We start from the raw sequence: 23,290 nt of genomic DNA on the forward strand, positions 1-23,290 counted from the left end.
TGTGTGTTCGTCATTTTTGCAGAAACATATCTGCAAACACTAACCCCCTTTCTAGCTAAGGGTCTTAAATTGTATGTGTATTTGGTCAATAGAAGTTCCTCTACAGCTTATTGATGCTCTATTATTTCTTTTAAAAAATCTCCACTTATCATTTTGGGTAACTTCTATTCAGAGTGTTTTAAAATTTATGAATATTTAACCTGCAATGTCTAAGCTGCCCTTAAGCTTACTGAGTTCATTTTCATGTCAAATCATGTAGTTTCATATCCAGATGTTTGATTTAGGTCTTCTTTTTATATCATTCTTATCTTTACTTATCATATTCAACCTTGTATTTAACTTTTGAACATGTAGTGTTTTTTAACTGCTAATTCTATCTTCTGTGGTATTTCTGAGTCAGTTTGTCTTAGTGATTTTTATCCTCATTATGGCCTAATTTTTAACACTTTTTTGAACCCAAATTATTTATTATTGGGTGCCAGACAGGCAATGGCACCCCACTCCAGTACTCTTGCCTGGAAAATCCCATGGACACAGGAGCCTGGTAGGCTCCAGTCCATGGGGTCGCTAAGAGTCGGGCATGACTGAGCGACTTCACTTTCACTTTTTACTTTCATGCATTGGAGAAGGAAATGGCAACCCACTCCAGTATTCTTGCCTGGAGAACCCCAGGGACAAAGGAGCATGGGAGGCTGCAGTCCATGAGGTCGCAAAGAGTCGGACACGACTGAGCGACTTCACTTTCCTTTCTTTTCCTTTCCTTTCCTTTCCTTTCAAACCCCACATGAACACTGAGCTTCCTCTAATCTTTCCCTTTGGTGTTTTCATTAGTCTTTGGTGGTTTCCTCAAACATATTCACAGATTAGTGTTCTGCTGAGGACTCAGAGGAAATCTTCCACAGATCTCTGCAGTTCTCTATACAGGTCTCTCTTCACTAGCACTCTGCCTTGAAAATAGTTGCTGCCTGGCTTTCCTTGGATTCTCAGCATCATCTCTTGAACACAGAAAGTTTGCTGGGATTTGCCAGGGTTCTTTTTCACTGTGCCATTTCCTGATATTCTCTCCAGGTAGGAAAGGGAGGCAATAGCAGATAGATCTCAAATGTTTTGTCTCCTGTGCCTCAGAAATCATTGTCCTTTGTGCTTGATGTTCAGTGTTTTGCAAACCATCATTCTATATATTCTGTCTGCTTTTCTTTTGTTGTTATTTCAGGTGGGAGAATAAACCTTGTCCTTTCAGTACATTTTGGCTGATTTATTTCACCTCTTCTCTTTCAAAAATAATTCAAGACTATCAAGATAGAGAAGCAAAACACTTTTCTCAAATCTTCTATAAAATATCTATTCCAATAATTATATCTATATCTATGTATCCCTCAAGTTTTTGGATTCTGTTGTCATTTTTCACTCATTTTCCACTTTATGTACATAGCCATCATTCCATTGACATCACTATTTCTTGGATCATCACAGATATCTCTATTACTATTATATAATTGATATTAATTCACCCTTAACTTATTTGAACTTTTTTAAATTTTTTTAATTTAAATTTATTTATTTTAACTAGAGGCTAATTACTTTACAATATTGTATTGGTTTTGCCATACATCAACCTGAATCCGCCATGGGTGTACACATGTTCCCAATCCTGAACCTCCCTCCCACCTCCCTCCCCGTACCATCCCTCTGGGTCATCCCAGTGCACCAGCCCCAAGCATCCTGTATCCTGCATTGAACCTGGACTGGTGATTCATTTCTTATATTGTATTATACATGTTTCAATGCCATTCTCCCAAATCATACCCCCCACAGAGTCCAAAACTTTTTAAATAATTGAAATAATCAACCACTGTTAAAGACACTCTATTCCTCTGACACTCTTTCTACTTCTCTGACCATTCCATGGTATTTTTTGTGAATTATTAAGAGTTTATCTGTCTTCGCCTAAATATTGCTAGTCTTCAGGTTTCTTTATTAGATCCTCACCTTTTGTCACACTTTACAGTGAACATTGACAATTAATCTACTTATTATACAATGACAATTATCAAGTCTGCATTTATGTTCCATCCTTGTTTTTCACTTGCTATTGCTAGTATAAAAACTGTGTGTGATTTCTCTTCTTTTCCATTTTTCTACTCATACATAGTGAGTAACTGTGAAAATTTGACTCCTAAATTTCTACTGAAATCACACATATATTATGGCTACTAAAATCCAACATAATTTCTTGAATTGCTCCATATAATTCTTTCTAATCAATATTCCTTTCTCTGGCTTTATATTTTTTAACGGTTTCTTTACATTGTAGCCAATGTTATCTTTCTATACCAGCTGTGTATTCCTTTCACTATTCTGCTTAAAATAATTCAACGTGTCTCTTATTGTTTTTAGGTAAACACCCAAATTTCTGTATCTGGCTTACAAAGCTCTGCTTTCTCTGTATATTTCTCACGTGTTCATCAAACCTCATCACTGACATCTTTTTTTCAATCTATATTCATTAAATTTAGTGACTTTAAAGACATGCTTTATCTTGCCTTCATTCCTGTGCACTTATTTTTGATATGCCTGAAATACTCGTCACTGTCTCATGCTGTCATCTTTTATCTTGAAAATACCTATTTATCTTCCTTGTGGCAGACTACTCCTCAAAGCAATCCTCACTGATTCCCAAAATCCATGTGAATGTTTTTCTATGAGTTCATGTGATATACTTGGCTTCAAATACCATATCATATATCATCTTTTCTTTCCTGTATGCCTTATTTCCTTGAGGGTAGACACTGTATTTATTTCATGTTATAAATATAGCATCTACAATATAGAAATCTTTCAATTAATATTTTTATTTTTACAAAAACATTAATTCAACAGCTGTTATATGTCAAATATTGTTCTAAGCACTTATGTTACTTCAATGACAAGGATCACTCCTTTATGGAATTTAAATACTAATGGGCTCCACAGACAATTAACAGTAACCATAATAAATAAGTACTGCAATATTATGTTCAAGCATGTTAAAAACACCAAGATGGAAAAATCAAACCAAAATTTCAAGCATCAAAAGATCAGGGAAAGAGAACGGATGAGATATTAAGGGATTCCACATGGTCCTCATTGTAAAGGTGAAAATTCAGGAAATATTTTAAGGATATGAGATATCTATCTATCATTGTATCTAAAGGAAAAATATTTCAAGGAGAAAACAAAATTGGAAAACAAATGCTTAAAATTGGAATGTGCCTTTATGTTTGAAAAAGGACAAGGAGCCCATGGTGGTTGAAGCACAGAGAGCAAGGGAGGATATGAGAAAGGCAAAAGGGATCACAGCCTTAAAAGTATTTGACTTTTACTCTGCATTAAATTCAAAAACATTGCAAAATTTTCAGCTGAGAAGGTAAATAATCCTACTCATGTGTTAAATAATTACTCTGAAATTTTTGTTGAAAACAAACTTCACAGGTGCAAAAACAAATTTAAATTTCCATATTAGAAGGTATATTAGCTTCCTATTGCTGCTGAGACAAATAAACACAAAGTTAGTGGCTTAAAAAATGTAAATTTTTTATCCTTTAGTTCTGGAGGTCAGAAATCTAAATCAGTTTTACAAGTTAAAATCAATATGTTACAAGGGCTAGGGAAAGAAGTACATGAAGGATGTATATTGTCACCCTGGTTATTTAACTTATATGCAGAGTACAAGTACATCATGAGAAATGCTGGGCTGGATGAAGCACAAGCTGGAATCAAGATTGCCAGAAGAAATACCAATAACCTCAGATATGCAGATGACACCACACTTATGGCAGAAGGCGAAGAAGAACTAAAGAGCTATTGGTGAAAGTGAAAGACGAAAGTGAAAAAGTTGGTCTAAAACTCAACATCAGAAAACTAAGATCATGGCATCTGGTCCCATCACATCATGGCAAATAGATGGGGAAACACTGGAAACAGTGAGAGACTTTATTTTGGGGGGATCCAAAATCACTGCAGATGGTGATTTTGCAGCCATGAAATTAAAAGATGCTTGCTCCTTGGAAGAAAAGTTATGACCAACCTAGGCAGCATATTAAAAAGCAGACACATTATCTTGCCAACAAAGGTCTGTCTAGTCAAAGCTATGGTTTTTCCAGTAGTGAAGTGTGGATGTGAGAGTTTTTCACACCAGTCAGAATGGCTGCGATCCAAAAGTCTACAAGTAATAAATGCTGGAGAGGGTGTGGAGAAAAGGGAACCCTCTTACACTGTTGCTGGGAATGCAAACTAGTACAGCCACTATGGAGAATAGTGTGGAGATTCCTTAAAAAACTGGAAACAGAACTGCCTTATGATCCAGCAATCCCACTGCTGGGCATACACACTGAGGAAACCAGAAGGGAAAGAGACACGTGTACCCCAATGTTCATCGCAGCACTGTTTTTAATAGCCAGGACATGGAAGCAACCTAGATGCCCATCAGCAGATGAATGCATAAGAAAGCTGTGGTACATATACACAATGGAGTATTACTCAGCCATGAAAAAGAATACATTTGAATCAGTTCTAAAGAGGTGGATGAAACTGGAGCCTATTATACAGAGTGAAGTAAGCCAGAAAGAAAAACACCAATACAGTATACTAACGCATATATATGGAATTTAGAAAGATGGTAACAATAACCTTGTGTACGAGACAGCAAAAGAGACACTGATGTATAGAACAGTCTTATGGACTGTGGGAGAGGGAGAGGGTGGGAAGATTTGGGAGAATGGCATTGAAACATGTAAAATATCATGTATGAAATGAGTCGCCAGTCCAGGTTCGATGCAGGATACTGTATGCTTGGGGCTGGTGCACTGGGACGACCCAGAGGGATGGTATGGGGAGGGAGGAGGGAGGAGGGTTCAGGGTGGGGAACACATGTATACCTGTGGCGGATTCATTTTGATATTTGGCAAAACTAATACCATTATGTAAAATTTAAAAATAAAATAAAATTAAAGGAAAAAAAAAAGAGGAGAAGGGGGAAAAAATCTACTAAAATCAGACAAAGTGCATAGCAAATAAATACATCTTAGCTACAAGAATGCTCAATAAACAATAACTAAGTGACAAATTTAAAAAAAAAAAAAGAAGAAGAAAGAAAAGCTGAGCACCGAAGAATTGATGCTTTTGAACTGTGGTGTTAAAGGAAGACTCGTGAGAGTCCCTTGGACTGAAAGGAGATCCAACCAGCCCATCCTAAAAGAAATCAGTCCTGAATATTCATTGGAAGGACTGATGCTGAAGCTGAAACTCCAATACTTTGGCCACTTGATGCAAAGAACTGACTCATTTGAAAAGACCCTGATACTGCTAAAGACTGAAGGCAGGAGGAGAAGGGGATGACAGAGGATGAGATGGTTGGATGGTATCACCAACTCAATGGACATGAGTTTGAGTAAACTCCTGGAGTTGGCAATGGACAGGGAAGCCTGGCATGCTGCAGTTCGTGGGGTTGCAAAGAGTTGGACACAACTGAGCAAATGATCTGAACTGACATTTCTTTTGCAGACTCCAGAAAAGAATTTGTTTCTTGTCTCTTTCCTAAATTGTAGAGGGTGCCCATCTTCCCTGGCTCATGGTCCTTTTTCAAACATCACTTTAACCTTTGCTTCCATCATCATCTCCGTCTGTGACTCTGACCCTCCTGCTTCCTCTTATAATAACTCTTATAGCTACCTTGGGCCTGCTCACATAATCCAGGATAATCTCTCCATCTCTAGATCTTTAATTTAAGGAAAAATTCAAAGTTTCTTTTGCCATGCAGGTAACATATTAACAGATTTTGGGAACAGAAAATTGACATCTTTGGTTGGGAGGCATTATTTTTCCTACAACAGGCTTGCACACTAAACTAAGGAAGAGTTTGTGGGTGGGACCAGAGTTATAAAGATGGATGCAACAGACAGATATCTAGATGTAGAAATAGACATACTTTTTTATTACAGTAAAGCAAATATGTGGTAAAGTATTTAAGCTTAGCATTTACATAATGAATGTTTTTATATACTTTTTTTAAATATATAAACACCTTGCAACACTTCCTAGATTGTGTTATGAAACATTTCCAGGACTCCACAAAGCTCCCTCATTCCTTGTTCCAGTAAACAAAGTCCCTCAAAAAAACCCAAAAAATAAACGAACAAACAAAACCCAAACAACAACAGCAAAAATCCAATTCTGGCATCTATGAACATAAATTAGTTTTGTCTATTTTGAAATTTATGTAAACAAAATCATATAGAAAATACTCTTCACTGTTTTTTTTTAATTCAAAATTATATCTGGGAGATTCATCTACTGGATGACTGAATATCATTCCACTTCATAAATACGTAACAATTTATCCATTGAATTCAGAATACTCAGATATGGACTTTTATGAATAAGTATGATATGCACATTCTCAACTAAAGATATAATTTGTGTGTCACTTGCATTTTAAAGCTATTAAAGAGAAGAGAGTATGTAAAATCACCAAGATCCTGAGTGTACACAGAAAAGAGAAAAAAAAAAATCAAGAAACTTAAATCTAGAAGATTCCATTGTTAAGAAGCCTCAGGTGGAAAAAGGGGAAGTAGAAAGATATCAGTGAAATAAGATGATCAACTAGCCCTCCCAGGTAAGAGAAGAATTTTACATTGTTTAAAGAGTAACACATGTAGCTTTGTGCTAAATAAAATGAAGGCAGAGAGTGTGTGAATTATAGTTATATTTATAATAGTTAAAGTAGAGTAATAGCAGCAAAATCCTCATTGGGAACCTTGATTGGAGAGTGAGTTAGAAGAATTAAGACAGTGAGTATAATCAGTGGCAAGTAAAGAAATGCAGTAGCCGTTCACCATTTTGGATCTCAGTGGTTCTAACCAGTTAAGCAGTGTCCTCTGGCTTCAGTTGTACCCTGGCCACTTCCCTCCACTTTCTGTGGTTTTAATAGCAAATACCGGATTTTTCCATGTGACTGCTACCTTTCCACTTAACCGCCAAGTGTGCATTTTCATATTGAGGAAATAATAACTTGATCTGCACAGCTGGACCCTCTAAATGCAACACCATACTGGGTAAAAGTTCAGAATTAAACTCTTGGGGTTGGTTCCTGCCAATTCAAGTTGGTTTCTGTTACTTGCAACCAAAAGATTCAAATGAATACCATTTCCATGGAGTTTGCTATAGAAGAAGGGAAACATCCTTGATGTGGTTTCCTTGTGGAAGATTTTTGTTCAGATAACTGAGGTGGCTAAACAGAAAGCATCCTGTGCCCACAGGAGAACAGTCTGGAAGAAGAGATCAAGCCCTGAGCCTTTGGAATGGGAGTACTGACAGAGCTTTAAAGTATAGAGTACTCTGTACAGAGTACAGAGCTTCAAAGGGATGGAATTAGAGGATAAAAAGCAAAGGATGACAATATTTGGGGGCCTCCAATATTTACAGTTAAAAACTAGGAATAAAAGCATGATATTAATTCTGATGAACTTAAGGAAAACATTAGTGAAGATATTTAACTTTGAAACTGATGACGACAATAGAAAGATCAAGAGCAATGTACATGATTACCTTTGACTCCACTCTCACTCCTATCCTTCAATCCTCACAGTGGAGGGAGAATACATTAATGACTTTGTTATTAAAAAAACTGATCTTTTAAGAAGAAAAACCTAAACTATATTTCAAAATCAGATAGAATGTAATTTCACATAGGGGAAGTTGGGTATTTCTAAAAGACCAGTAAATTTAAGGCTATTGAAGAATGGCTATTGTTACCTCCCACTTAATATGAGAAAAGGTTTATGTCAGTGTATCCTTGGAAACCTTCATGAATAGGCATTTCAGGGATGGCAGTTAGCGTAACAAGCCACAGTGTCACACAGATAATTTTTAGACAAAACATTTCTAGTTGGCAGAGGTCAGCTCCGTTTCTAAGCAGCACCTTTTTCTTGATTCAGAACAGGGACTACAATCTCTCTTTCCTAACACGGACTATGATTCTCCTTCTGAGCCAATGATACAACTGTCTAGAATGAAGGAGAAGTAATGTTATAACATTTTAAGACCAATCCAGGGAACATAACTAATGAAGAAGACACTATAAAGTGAAAAAATAACAACTGAATTCCTTCTAAATGATTCTTTGGAGATGATCTCACTTGTTACCTCTTAAAAGATATCACTTAAAAATGAGATGGTTCTTTTTTAAATACAGTAACATAAACAGCAAATAAAATGAGAATGTGGGGGTGAAATGTGCAGAAATGTCACTGTGATATTGAATAGGTAAAGTGAAGTCGCTCAATCGTGTCTGACCCTTTTTGACCCCATGGACTGCAGCCTACCAGGCTCCTCCATCCATGGGATTTTCCAGGCAAGAGTATTGGAGTAAGTTGCCAGTTCCTTCTCCAGAAGTTCTTCCTGACCTAGGGATCGAACCTGGGTCTCCCGCATTGTAGACAGATGCTTTACCATCTGAACACCAAGAAAATCCCAATTGAATGTGTGGAAAGTGACAAACCACATCACAGTTAGATTGAATCACACAGGAATAGAAACTAGAAGAAAGTCATCAGAGATAAAATGATTGTCCACAAGCAGTGTTAGTCAAAGAAACCAAGGAAAAGGAGTGTTTAGTGTTTATGTATGAAACTGTCAGACTAAAAGGAAACAACATTGTTTAAAGTTTCCAATTTTAGTATGAGTTCCATGTGGATCAAAATACCAAAGTCAGAGGAACCAGACAATTCTGGAGTATGTGGAGAATTTGAAATGGAAACAATGTTGAGAGAAGTTCATTCTAAGGAGGCTCTTGAAAAGTTATCATTCACTTACATAAACAGATATTCAGGGCAAATATCAAGAGAGGCAGTACATATTTGAAAAAGATAAAAGTTTAGGGAGTTGAGATAAATTCTGATCTTTGTGTTACTACTTCTTTTGTTATTTGCAAGAATTCTATATGCCTGGAACAGAACAGATGATTTAAATCTTAACAAGTAAAACATTCATCAAAGAATTCTGGAAACAGAAATACCAAAAAACTAAGACATAGCAAGGACAATTACACTATACTGTTGTTCTTTAGTCACTAATTCCTGTCTGACTCTTTGTGACCCCATGGACTGTAGCCTGCCAAGGTCCTCTACCCATTGGATTTCCCAGGCAAAGTACTGGAATGGGCTGCTTAATTTTTAAAAGCTTATTATCATATTTATGTATTTGGAAATATTTATGTGGTTATGTAATATTTTCTAAATGATTTTAAATGATTGCATAAATGAATGTCTGAAACAAAAAATATATTTTCACTGACTAAAAAATGATACATTCAAATACATTAGTAAAAAGGTCTTCCAACCCTACCTCATTCTACAAGCAAACACAGATGTTGTGTATTTGAAACTCAACACACTTCTAAACAATGTATGTAGGTCAAAAGAATAAATTGTAATAAAATAATTTGGAATAAAATGACAGTAAAGTCAAAATGTGCAAGGAATAGGATAACTAGAAAGCACTCACAGCAAAAAGTTAACTGTGCTGGAGAAGACCTGAATGTTCTGGGGCAGTGGCATTCAGAGAGGGCACAGCAGCTCTGAGCCCTTTGCTGTTCCTGCTTACATCCTTTTATAATCAATTGGTAATCTCATAATTAAAAGGTTTCTTGGAGTTCTGTGAGCTGCACGAGCAAATTATTCAAAGCTTAAAAAAAAGTCATGGGAACCTGATTTATAGCCAGTAGGTTAGAAATACATTTAACAACCTGGACTTGTGACTGGTGTCTGAAGTTTAAGGAAAGATCACTGGAATCACAAGTGATAACCTGGGTTTGAAACTGCCCTTGAAAGCATCGGAGAGAATAAAGTCTCATGGAACAGAATCCTTGACCTGTGGAATCTGATACTATTTCCTTGTAGACAGTGTCAGAACTGAGTTGAATTCTAAGTCACCCAGCTGGTGCTCAGAGACTTGCCTGTTTTTGCTGTGGAGAATCACTCTCTCCTGCTTGAACTGGATTTGGGATCTGGATACGCATATTTACACTTAATCTTATTTCAACCTATAAATGTGTTATTAATCTTGGTTTTTAGTAAATATTTTTTCATCATTATATACATATTTGTCACTTTCCTGGAACATCATTATTATTGTGTCTCACATCATCATAGGGTAGGTATTTTTCTTCTTGAAAGCTATCTTCATTCATATCTCACATATTTTTCTTCAAATAATATGTACTCTCCTTAATTGAGCTCTTTCTTTCTGTTTGTCTGTCTAATTGTTCAAAATCCAGATTACATGTGAACTCTTCTCAAATCTCATGGAATCCTCCATCTCTTTTAGGCTTTTATTCATATTTCTTTGCTGTTTTGTGCTATATTCAAATATAATTTCCAATTCACTTATATGTTTTCTGCCTTTGCTGCTATAGCTGTTAACTAATTAAGTATACTTTACATCAGAATAAGTTTAAAAATCCTAAGTGCAAAGCTCAATAAATTATTATTAATTTTGATATTTGGCAAAACTAATACAGTTATGTAAAGTTTAAAAATAAAATAAAATTAAAAATTATTATTAAATGAATAAAAAGATGCATGTAACATCTAGGTTAAAAAATATAACTCTACCAGCATTCAGAAGTCCCTGCCCTACCATTCCCCATATATTTCACCTTCTTTCTCAAATACAATTATACTAATGAGAAGGGCACTGACTTTTAAAATTACATTAAAATTGAATCATACAAAATATGAAAAAAAAAAAAAGTCTAGTCAAGGATATGGTTTTTCCAGTGGTCATGTATGGATGTGAGAGATGGACTGTGAAGAAAGCTGAGCGCTTAAGAATTGATGCTTTTGAACTGTGGTGTTGGAGAAGACTCTTGAGAGTCCCTTGGACTGCAAGGAGATCCAGTCCATTCTGAAGGAGATCAGCCCTGGGATTTCTTTGGAAGGAATGATGCTAAAGCTGAAACTCCAGTACTTTGGCCACCTCATACGAAGAGTTGACTCATTGGAAAAGACTCTGATGCTAGGAGGGATTGCAGGCAGGAGGAGAAGGGAACGACAGAGGATGAGATGGCTGGATGGCATACCGACTTGATGGACATGAGTCTGAGTGAACTCCCAGGAGTTGGTGATGGACAGGGCGGCCTGGTGTGCTGCAATTCATGGGGTCGCAAAGAGTCGGACACGACTGAGCGACTGAAATGATGCTTTTTCATTTAAAATAATTTGAGATTTATCCAGCTTAGTTTATATCTGTAGCTTCTTATTTTTACTGATGTATCATTAGTTTTCTGCCTACGCTTTGCTTTTGACAGAATTTATTTTCAGGATTTGTATATTATGGATAATGTACTGAGCATTGTTATACCCATCTTTTGGTGCATACGGAAAATTTTTTTTTTTTTCAGCAAAGTTTTAGCGAGTGAAATTGCTAGGTCATAAAATAAATAATGACAAATAATTCTCTAAGTCACTACCAATTTACACTAGCAATTATTGAGAATTCTTTTCTCTTTATATACTTGTGAAAACTTGCATCATCAGTCAGTCTTTTGAATACTTGTCATTTAGCTCGTACACAGTCGTGTCTCATGAGGTTTTAGTTGGTATTTTTCTGATAGTGAAAAGCAGGAGATAGATGGGCCTCAGGCTGAACAGTTACTCCCTGTAGAAAGAGACTCCATCAATGCAGTATGACAGAGGAGGCTAGGCCCTGACCAGATAAAAGACCACATATTCCTCATTATCAAAGTCAAGAAGCCCCTCTCAACTGCACATACACAGAATCCTTGGAGGTCAAAAACGGAGAGGGCACCACTTCACAGTAAGTGATGTCATAGACCTCTTTGCTGGAACCCATCTTGTCTGAGAGAGGCATGCACACACAAGGGAGGATACGGAGATATACCTAACACAGACTCAGAACCAGGCAAATCAAATGACTGGTCAAACGAAGCCCAGAAGAAATGTACCATAAAAGACATTCAAACGACTACAAGGGTGTGACTCTCTCTCTGAGCCTGCCTGTGTGTCTAGCCACACATATTGTACTCATTTCTAATCAACACTTTACTTGCTTCACTCCTTTCCATCTTTATGTGGAAATTCATTTCTACACAGCTGGCAGGCCAGGGCCTTGTCATTGGCCACTGGTCCCTAGTGGCTACGATGTCTCACTGCTACAGAGATTGAGCCCTACCAAAGTCACAGTTTCATGTGTATTGGTCGTTTGGACATCCTCTTTTGCAATGTGCCTTGTTTCCTTGCCAATATTTCCACTGTCTCATTCAATATTTATCTTTTTATGTTTTGATTTGATTGAAGTCCTTTGTCATTTATATGTATGAGAAATATCTTCTTTACCCTCTTTTCCCATACTTCACTGATTTTTGACAAAGAGTTCTTAATTTTAATTGTAGAGTACTTATTGATTTTATCTCTAATATGTGTATCTGTAAACAACCTGGGATATGATAAGATATGCGTACACAATTAACTCCTCAAAATTTTCTGAAGAAGTTATATTTTCTCTGGTTTGCAATGATATGAAAGTGTTACTTGCTCAGTCGTGTCCAACTCTTTGTGATCCCATGGACCACACAGTCTGCCACGTTTCTCTGTCCATGGAATTCTCGAGGCAAGAATAATGGAGTGGGCTGCCATTCCCTCCTCCAGGGTACCTTCCTAACCCTGGGATCGAACCTGGCTCTCCTGCATTGCGGGGAGATTATTTACTGTCTGATCCACCAGGGAATATATTTTCCTTAGATCTAAAAACTAACATGTGTGGCTCTCTTTCTGTATATTCTACTTTATGTGCTGGTCTCTACGTTATGTCATTTGTCCAGTATCACTCGGTATTACAAAATGTAATGATATACCTGTAATTGTGTTAATTCATAGAGTAACTCCAACTTATTTTTCAATAATATATGACTATCATTTTTTATTTCCTTATAAGTTTTAGAATTAGCTTAATTAAATTACCTGTTGCAATTTTTATATTCATTTTATTTAGGTGAAACAATAATTTGGAAAGGGACAGCACTTTATTGAGTTTTCAAAGCAGTGAAAATGATGCACACTTCCATTTCTATTTCTTCTCCAACATTAATCAATAATATTGAGTTTTCCATATAGAAGTCTTCGTATTTTTTATAATATTTATTTCAAGGTATTTAAAGATTTTGATATCATTATAAATGATTTCCTGTATATAGTTTTATTTGTAAATGTTTGTTGCTGATTCTATTTAGTTTTTGTTTAAAAAATATACATAATTTTCTGATGTTTCTTTTCAAAATTATTTGGCATTTTTGGTAGTTTATATCTCCTGTCTTAAACTCACTTTTCTTTGCTTTTAATGTGACAGTATACTTATTCAATAATTTATATCTGATAGGTTCAAGTCATTTCTTGATCTGTCTATTGTACTGCTGATTGTCATAAGTATCTTATTTATGCGTGAGGTTTTTAAAATTTTAAACTGTGAACTCATTTTTTCCAAGAACTTTATGTTTGAGGATGCTTTGAAGTCCAAGTTGAACCTGGATTCTTCCAGAAAGTATTTGCTTTTGGTTTGTTTCAAGCAACTGCAAGCACTACAATAAATCTATAACAACTACAAAACAACTTTTGTAGTTTGAAGTTTTTGGAACATTCATTCAGCTATACAATAACCTCATTCATTTTCTAACATGATTCAAATTTCTATGCTTCTCTTAGGCCTTTGCTAATATAATACTTATTAAAATGTTCATTTTCTGCATAAAATCAGCACTGATAATTCTTTTTCATGATTTATTTCATGAATCAGATTTAACTAGATCAAAAATAGTTGACACTGTCAGTCCCTTACATGAACACCAGCAGTTCATGGAAACGTGATTCTAAATGATGTGTTCTAAATGATGTTCTAAATTTGTTCTAAATGATGAATTGCTAATTTAATGAGTTAAACACTTTATTTAGCATTATGTTCTTACTTTTCCTTAATTAGTAAGATGGTTAAAAATTTTCCATATGTTCATTTTCTAAGTATATTTCCTCTTTGGTGAATGGTGTGTTTCTTTGAAATTATATTTATTACTTCTTTTTAGTAGTTGTTTTCATAAATTAAGATGTAGATAGTATAGCTTTTTCTGCAGGTCATTTTAGAAATAATGTACCATGTTGCACTATGATATCATACTTTCCCTTGAAAGTCTAAACCAACTTACATTTACAATGACTCATATTTTTTAAATAGTTTTTGCATTATTAAATTCTGAACATTAAATGTCAAGCCTTAAATAATTAGCATCAAATGTATTTTATTTTCCAATCTTGAGCCTATTTTAAAAGAGTCTTTTAGGTAAAAGATGTTTTGTGATTACAAACTAATCTTGAGTCCAAAAAATAATCTGTGAATTTTGTCTCTACCACTTAAAAAAGCTTTTAAAATTATAATCGTCTTGATATCTAACCTTTAGTTTCTCTTTCTAAAACAACAGTATATGATAATACTTGTTCAATGATTTGTTCAACAAATATTTATTAAACAGTGACTATGAGAGCCAAGCACTGTTACAAGCTCTTGGGACTGAACAAAACACATAAAAGGCTTTTTTTATAACAGTATTATATTTTACCAAACTTAGAAAGAAATCAACAGTATTATGTCATGTGTCAAGTAATAACAAGTATTGTAAAGGAAAATAATGCAAAGCAACAATAAAGCAAGCTATGGAAGGTATAATTTTAGTTTTAAAATCCAAGCTTTGAAGAGGTTAGCAGGTATCTAAACCAAGTGGGCAGTGACTCCTATAGGCAACCATCAGAGAACTGGTCTAGTGGAGGAAACAGGGAAATAACAAGTGTAAATTCTCTGGTGTGGAACACTGATATTTTAGGAAAAGCAAAGCAAACAACAAAACTAGCTTGACCAGGTGATCAAGGAAAGCATTGTAAGAATTGAGGAAGGAGACACCTAGGTTTAATGATGCCTAACAATGATATAATTTGGTGAAGTTCTCCTAAGAATTGTAAAAATTATTACAAATACAAATTATATGAGAAAGTGAATATTTAATTAGAATGAAAAATTAAAACCATTATAAATTTTAAAAATATAAAATACCACAAATATGTTCTCACATGACACAAATAAACATAGCCTCCTTCTGCATAACATCTTCACAACGTCTTAGAATTTTTCATATATAGACATGCCTCAGATACATTGTGTGTTTCATTCCAGATGACCTCAACAAGGTACATATTGCAATAAAGTGAATCCTATTTTATTTCCTCTTGCATGCTTAAGAATACACAAATACTTAATAGTCTATTAAGTGTGCAACAGCATTATTCTTACAGAAACAGTGACTGTACTTTAATTTTAAAATATTTTTTGCTAAAAAGTGCTAGTCATCATGAGCCTTCGGTGAGTTAATCTTTTTAATGGTGAGGGTCTCATCTCAGTGTTGACGGCTGTTAACAGATCAGGGTGGTTGTTCCGGAAGGCAGGAGTGGTTGTGGAAATTTCTTAAAATAATACAACCATGACATTTGCCACATCAACTGGCTTTTCCTTTCAGGAACATTTCTCTGTAGCATGTAAGGCTGTTTGATAGCATTTTATCCACAGAACTTTCTTCAAAACTAGAGTAAATACTTTCAAATCTCACCTACACTTCATAAAGTTCATGTAATAATCTAAAAATGTCCTAAAAACTTTCTTGTCATTTCAAGAATCTTCACAGCATCTTCAACAAAAGTGGATTCCATCTCAGGATGGTCAGGAGACCACTTTATTCACTCATCCATAAGAAGCACCTCCTTACCCCTTTAAGTTTTATCATGATATGGCAGTAATTTGGTCACATCTTCACTTTTAATTACATTTCTCTTGCTACTTCTACAACATCTGCCATTACTTACTTTTCTGGAGTCTTGAACCCCTCAAAGCCATACATGAAGGGTGGAATCAACTTCCAAACTCTTGTTAATGTTGATATTTTGACCTCTTTCCATGAATAATGAAGGTTGATAATGGCATCTAGAATATTGTCCAGAAGATTTTGCCTAGATCCATCAGAGAAATCATTATGCATGGCAGCTATAGCCTTAACAAAATATATTCTTAAATGATAAAACTGAAAAGTAGAAGTTACTCAATCCATGGCCTGGAGAACTGCAGAACTGATGTTGTGTTAGTAGGCATGAAAACACTGGTCTCACTGTACATCAGTATCATTTGTACATTACTCTTGGGTGAAGAGGTGCATTATCAATGAAGAGCAATATTTTGAAAGGAATCTTTTTTTTTCCCCCCCTTTCTGGGTAGTAGTTCTCAACAGTGGGTTTACTATTCAATAAACCAAGATGTAAACAGATGTGTAAACAGACTTTATTGTTCCATTTTTACAGCACAGGCAGAGTCATTTTAACATGACTTTTAAGGGTGTAGGTACTTTCCAAATGGTAAGTGAACATTCACTTCAAGTAACCAGCTCCATTGCCACTAATAAGAGGGTCAGCCTGTCTATGGAAGTATTGAAGTCAGGCATTGACTTCTCCTTGCTAGCAATGAAAGTCCTAGGTGCATCCTGTTCAAACAGAAGGCTCTTTCATCTTCACTGAAAACCTGTTTTTTAGTATAGTCAATTCATTAATTATCGTCTGGATAACTTGCTGCAGCTTTTAAAGGAGCACCTGCTGCTTTACTTATTACATTCATGTTAGAAAGACAGCTTCTTTACTTAAGCCTCATGAACCAACCTCTGTTAGCTTCAGATTTTTCTTTACCTTCCTTAACTCCCTCAGGCTTCACAGAGTTAAGGAGAATTAGGGCCTTGGTCTGGATTGTGCTCACTCACTCAGTCATGTCTAACTCTTTGTGACCCCAAGGACTGTAGCCCACAGGCACCTCTGTCCCTGGGGATTCTCCAGGCAAGAATACTGGATTGGGTTGCCATGCCCTCCTCCAGGGAATCTTCCCAACCCAGGGATCGAACCCAGGTCTCCCACATTACAGGTAGATTCTTTACTGAGCCAACAGGGAAGCAATTAAGGGAATATTGTCGTTGATTTGATCATCTATTCAAAACACTAAAATTTTCCCTGTATCAACAATAATGTTGCTTTGCTTTCTCATCATTTGTATGTTCACTGGAGTAGCACTGTTAATTTCTTTCAAGAACTTCTCCTTTGTTATTCACCACTTGGCTAACTGGTACAGAAGTCTAGCTTTTGGCCAATCTCGTTTCTAGACATGCCCTTCTCACTAAACTTAATCTTTCACAGCTTTTGAGTAGACTGACTCTCTCTTTCATTTGAAAACTTAAGACACCATTGCAGGGTTATTAATTAGCCAAATTTTAACACTGCTGTGTCTTAGGGAGTAGGGAGGCCTGAGATGAGGGAGAAAGATGTGTGAATGGTCAGTCAGTGGAGCAGTCAGAAGACAGGGCCCTGAGGAGAAGGAGAAGGATGTGGGAATGGTCAGTTAGTGGAGTGGTCAGATCACATGCAGTATTTATCATTAAGCCTTCCGTCTTATTATTGTGTGGTTCATGGCACCCCAAAATAACTGGCCAAAACAACTTTAATAGTAACATCAAAGATCACAGAGAACCATAGCAAATGGAATCATAATGAAAATATTTGAAATGCTGCTGCTGTTGCTAGAATTATCAAAATATAACAGAAAGATGTGAAGTGAGCAAATAGTACTGGAAAAAGGGTGCTAAAGGACTTGCTTGAGGCAGGGTTACCAAAAATCTTCATTTTGTAAAAAATGTACTATTGGCAAGGTAAAATAAAATAACGCACAATAAACTGAGGTATGGTTCTATTCATCCAGTTTTTAAGCTCATGAGCTGTAAGTAATGTATTTTCTGTTGAAACAAAACTTACGAACAAAACAATATACCCAAACCTCGCTTTCAAAAAAAAAAAAAAAAATCTACGAATGATCTGACATATTTGACTATTCTTATTTAAAAGTCTCAGTTTAAACACATCTGTTTTGTTCTCTATAAATGTAAGTGGGATAACAAAAATGAAACAAAAACAAACTGGTTTTACATGAAATCAGTGCTTACAGTAAAAGTTCATAATAAAAGAATCATCATACTTCTGAAGAAGTACACAGAATTAATTTGCTTCTGCTTTCACAAGTACTCTTCTAATCAGCCAAGTGAGAGCTTTCTTTATATTTTCATCTTTGTTATGCTTAGAGGTTTCCAGTTTGGGTGTGTAGTAATCAATTTTTTCCTGCTCATTAATTATCACTTTATTATTTATAGTTCTTGACTATAATGTTGCTTTTCATTACTTTTACTTTTTATGATTTTTAACATTAGAGTCTAGTTTAATCGTAGTATAGAAAGTGAATCTTTTGATATTTTCAAGATTTTTTTTTAAACTTTTTATGGCTTTGTCTACTTTATTTGCATAATACTTTATTTTCACATTCAAATGGTGTAATAGCTAATTATGGAATATATAAAAATTTATATGAATTTCAGAGAAGGCAATGGCAACCCACTCCAGTACTCTAGCCTGGAAAATCCCATGGACGGAGAAGCCTGGTAGGCTACAGTCCATGGGGTCGCTAAGAGTCGGACATGACTGAGTGACTTCACTTTCACCTTTCACTTTCATGCATTGGAGGAGGAAATGGCAACCCACTCCAGTGTTCTTGCCTGGAGAATCCCAGGGACGGCGAGGCCTGGTGGGCTGCCGTCTATGGGGTCGCACAGAATCAGACACGACTGAAGCGACTTAGCAGCAAGACATATCAAGACGTTTAAAATTTTTACCACACTGTACTGAGTCAGGGCCAAGAGGAGCTACTCCACGTTCAAGGTCAGGAGGGGCGACCTTGTCCAAGGTAAGGAGCAGCAGCTGCACTTTGCTGGAGCAGCCGTGAAGAGATATCCCACATCCAAGGTAAGAGAAACCCAAGTTAGACAGTAGGTGTTGTAATAGGGCATGAGAAGGCAGACACACTGAAACCATAATCACAGAAAACTAGCCAATCTGATCACACTGGACCACAGCCTGGTCTAACTCAATGAAACTAAGCCATGCCATGTAGGGCCACCCAAGACGGACGGGTCATAGTGGAGAAGGCTGACAGAATGTGGTCCACTGGAGAAGGGAATGGCAAACCACTTCAGTATTCTTGCCTTGAGAACCTCATGAACAGTATGAAAAGGCAAAATGATAGGATACTGAAAGAGGAACTCCCCAGGTCGGTAGGTGCCCAATATGCTACAGAGATCAGTGGAGAAATAACTCCAGAAAGAATGAAGGGATGGAGCCAAAGCAAGAACAATACCCAGTTGTGGATGTGACTGGTGATAGAAGCAAGGTCTGATGCTGTAAAGAGCAATACTGCATAGGAACTTGGAATGTCAGGTCCATGAATCAAGGCAAATTGGAAGTGGTCAAACAGGAGATGGCAAGAGCGAATGTTGACATTCAAGGAATCAGCACACTAAAATGGACTGCAAAGGGTGAATTTAACTCTGATGACCATTATATCTACTACTGTGGGCAGGAAGGAATCCCTTAAAAGAAATGGAGTAGCCATCATGGTCCACAAAAGAGTCTGAAATGCAGTACTTGGATGCAATTTCAAAAATGACAGAATGATCTCTGTTCATTTCCAAGGCAAACCATTCAATATCACAGTGATCCAAGCCTATGCCCCAACCAGTAAACTGAAGAAGCTGAAGTTGAACGGTTCTATGAAGACCTACAAGACCTTTTAGAACTAACACCCAAAAAAGATGTCCTTTTCATTATATGGGACTGGAATGCAAAAGTAGGAAGTCAAGAAACACCTGGAATAACAGGCAAATTAGTCCTTGGAGTACAGAATGAAGCAGGGCAAAGGCTAATAGAGTTTTGCCAAGAGAACACACTGGTCATAGCAAACACCCTCTTCCAACAACACAAGAGAAGACTCTACACATAGACATCACCAGATGGTCAACACAGAAATCAGATAGATTATATTCTTTGCAGCCAAAGATGGAGAAGCTCTATCCAGTCAGCAAAAATAAGACCAGGAGCTGACTGTGGCTCAGATCATGAACTCCTTATTGCCAAATTCAGACTTAAATTGAAGAAAGTAGGGAAAACCACTAGACCATTCAGGTATGACCTAAATCAATCCCTTATGATTACACAGTGGAAGTGAGAAACAGATTTAAGGGACTAGATTTGATAGACAGAGTGCCTGATGAACTATGGATGGAGGTTCATGGCAATGACAGGAGATAGGGATTAAGACCATCCCCATGGAAGAGAAATGCAAAAACAGGAAAATGGCTCTGAGGAGTCTTTACTAATAGCTGTGGAAAGAAGAAAAGCAAAAAGCAAAGAACTAAAGAAAGTGAAGTTTCTCAGTCGTGTCCGACTCTGGGACCCCATGGACACCAGATCCTCAGTCCATGGGATTTTCTAGGCAAGAGTTCTGGAGTGGGTTGCCATTTCCTTCTCCAGGGAACTTCCCAACCCAGGGATCGAACCCAGGTCTCCCACATTGTAGACAGACACTTTACTGTCTGAGCTACCACGGAAGTCAAAAAGCAAAGGAGAAAAAGAAAGATACTCCCATTTGAATGCAGAGTTCCAAAGAACAGCAGAGACAGATAAGAAAGCCTTCCTCAGCAATCAATGCAAAGAAATAGAGGAAAACAACAGAATGGGAAAGACTAATGATCTCTTCAAGAAAATTAGAGATACCAAGGGAACATTTCATGCAAAGATGGGCTCAATAAAGGACAGAAATGATATGGATCTAACAGAAGCAGAAGAGATGAAGAAGAGGTGGCAAGAATACACAGAAGGTCTATACAAAAAAGCTCTTCATGACCCAGATAATCATGATGGTGTTTTCACTCACCTAGAGCCAGACATCCTGGAATGTGAAGTCAAGTGGGCCTTAGAAAGCATCACTACCAACAATGCTAGTGGAGGTGATGGAATTCCAGTTGAGCTATTTCATATCCTGAAAGAAGATGTTGTAAAAGTGCTGCACTCAATATGAAAGCAAATTTGGAAAACTCAGCAGTGGCCACAGGACTGGAAAAGGTCAGTTTTCATTCCAATCCCAAAGAAAGGCAATATCAAAGAATGCTCAAACTACTGCACAATTGCACTCATCTCACACGCTAGTAAAGTAAGGCTCAAATTCTCCAAGCCAGGCTTCAGCAATATGTGAACCATGAACTTCCTGATGTTCAAGCTGGTTTTAGAAAAGGCAGAGGAACCAGAGATCAAACTGCCAACATCCGCTGGATCATCAAAAAAGCAAGAGAGTTCCAGAAAAACATCTATTTCTGCTTTATTGACTATGCCAAAGCCTTTGACTGTGTGGATCACAATAAACTGTGGAAAATTCTGAAAGAGATGGGAACACCAGACCACCTGACCTGCCTCTTGAGAAACCTGTATACAAGTCAGAAGTGACGGTTAGAACTGGACATAGAACAACAGACTACTTCCGAATAGGAAAAGGAGTACATCAGGGCTATATATTGTCACCCTGCTTAGTTAACTTCTATGCAGAGTACATCATGAGAAAAGCTGGGCTGGAAGAAGCACAAGCTGGAATTAAGATTGCCAGGAGAAATATCAATAACCTCAGATATTCAGGTGACACCACCCTTATGACAGAAAGTGAAGAGGAACTAAAAAGCCTCTTGATGAAAGTCAAAGTGGAGAGTGAAAAAGTTGGATTAAAGTTCAACATTCAGAAAACTAAGATCATGGCATCTGGTCCCATAACTTCATGGGAAATAGATGGGGAAACAGTGGCAGACTTTATTTTGGGTGGCTCCAAAATCACTGCAGATGGTGATTGCAGCCATGAAATTAAAAGATGCTTACTCCTTGGAAGGAAAGTTATGACCAACCTAGATAGCATATTGAATAGCAGAGACATTACTCTGACAACAAAGGTAAGTCTGGTCAAGGCAATGGTTTTTCCAGTGGTCATGTATGGATGTGAGTGTTGGACTGTAAAGAAAGGTGAGCGCTGAAGAATTGATTCTTTTGAACTGTGGCGTTGGAGAAGACTCTTGCAAGTCCCTTGGACTGCAAGGAGATCCAACAAGTCCATCTTAAAGGAGATCAGTCCTGGGTGTTCACTGGAAGGACTGATGCTGAGGTTGAATCTCCAATACTTTGGCCACCTCATGCGAAGAGTTGACTCATTGGAAAAGACCCTGATGCTAGGAAAGATTGAAGCCAAGAGGAGAAGTGGACCACAGAGGATGAGATGGCTGGATGGCATCACGGACTTGATGCACATGAGTCTGTGTGAACTCTGCGAGTTGGTGACGGACAGGGAGGCCTGGCATGCTGCAATTCATGGGGTCACAAAGAGTTAGACATGACTGAGCGAGTGAACCAAACTGAACTAAATTTCTCTCATGCCATATAAGTTGATTTATTAATAAATAAATACTGGAGTGTTATCAGTGGTACACTTGTTTTTCAGCCCGTTTCACTGCATCAGGAGTAACACAGAATACCATATTTTGGAACTACCAGTTTCTCTCAAAAGAAATGATAAGTCAAATATGCTAATATGTAAAGTCTAATTTTGGGGATGTGTGGAAGATGAAACTTCATAGACAGGTATCTTTCTATTTGTTGTAAAGTTACCAAGCTTATGACCTAACAAAGCATATTTTGTGAAATGCAACAGAAAACCTCACCATATCTATGGTGCATTCATATCCAAATTATGCAGACCAAAGAAACTTTCACTTTTATTAGGCACTGATAAAATTAAATTTTCCATGAACAATTTTACATTTTATACATAATGATTTTTATGAGATTCCATAGCTGGACTCTGGCTTTATGCATTTAAAATTTTGTCTGTTCACCCACCCTCTATATACTACATTTTTTCATTGTCAGAGGCCCAAGTATCTGTCCTATTACAGAGATTCTTATTCTGCAACCTTGGGTCAGGGTGCTATGTGAGTCACTCTGAAGAGCAGCAGGACATTTTCTTCTCCATATTATTCCCTCAGAGGATGACCAGTAACAGCTTAACTATATATTATTAGTTAGGTTATTATATTATTAGGAGGTTATTTTTGAACCCAAACAAACAAAATTCTCCAAGTCAATTTCCTTCAACTAAATCCCAAAACTCCCATGGTCACTACAACACCAACAGGAGGAAAAGCTGTTTGAAGGGTAAGTCAAAGATGAATGGAGACAGTAGTCTAACTTATCACTCTTAA

This window comes from Bubalus bubalis, chromosome 6 (assembly GCF_019923935.1).
Source record: "Bubalus bubalis isolate 160015118507 breed Murrah chromosome 6, NDDB_SH_1, whole genome shotgun sequence".
NCBI lineage: Eukaryota > Metazoa > Chordata > Mammalia > Artiodactyla > Bovidae > Bubalus > Bubalus bubalis.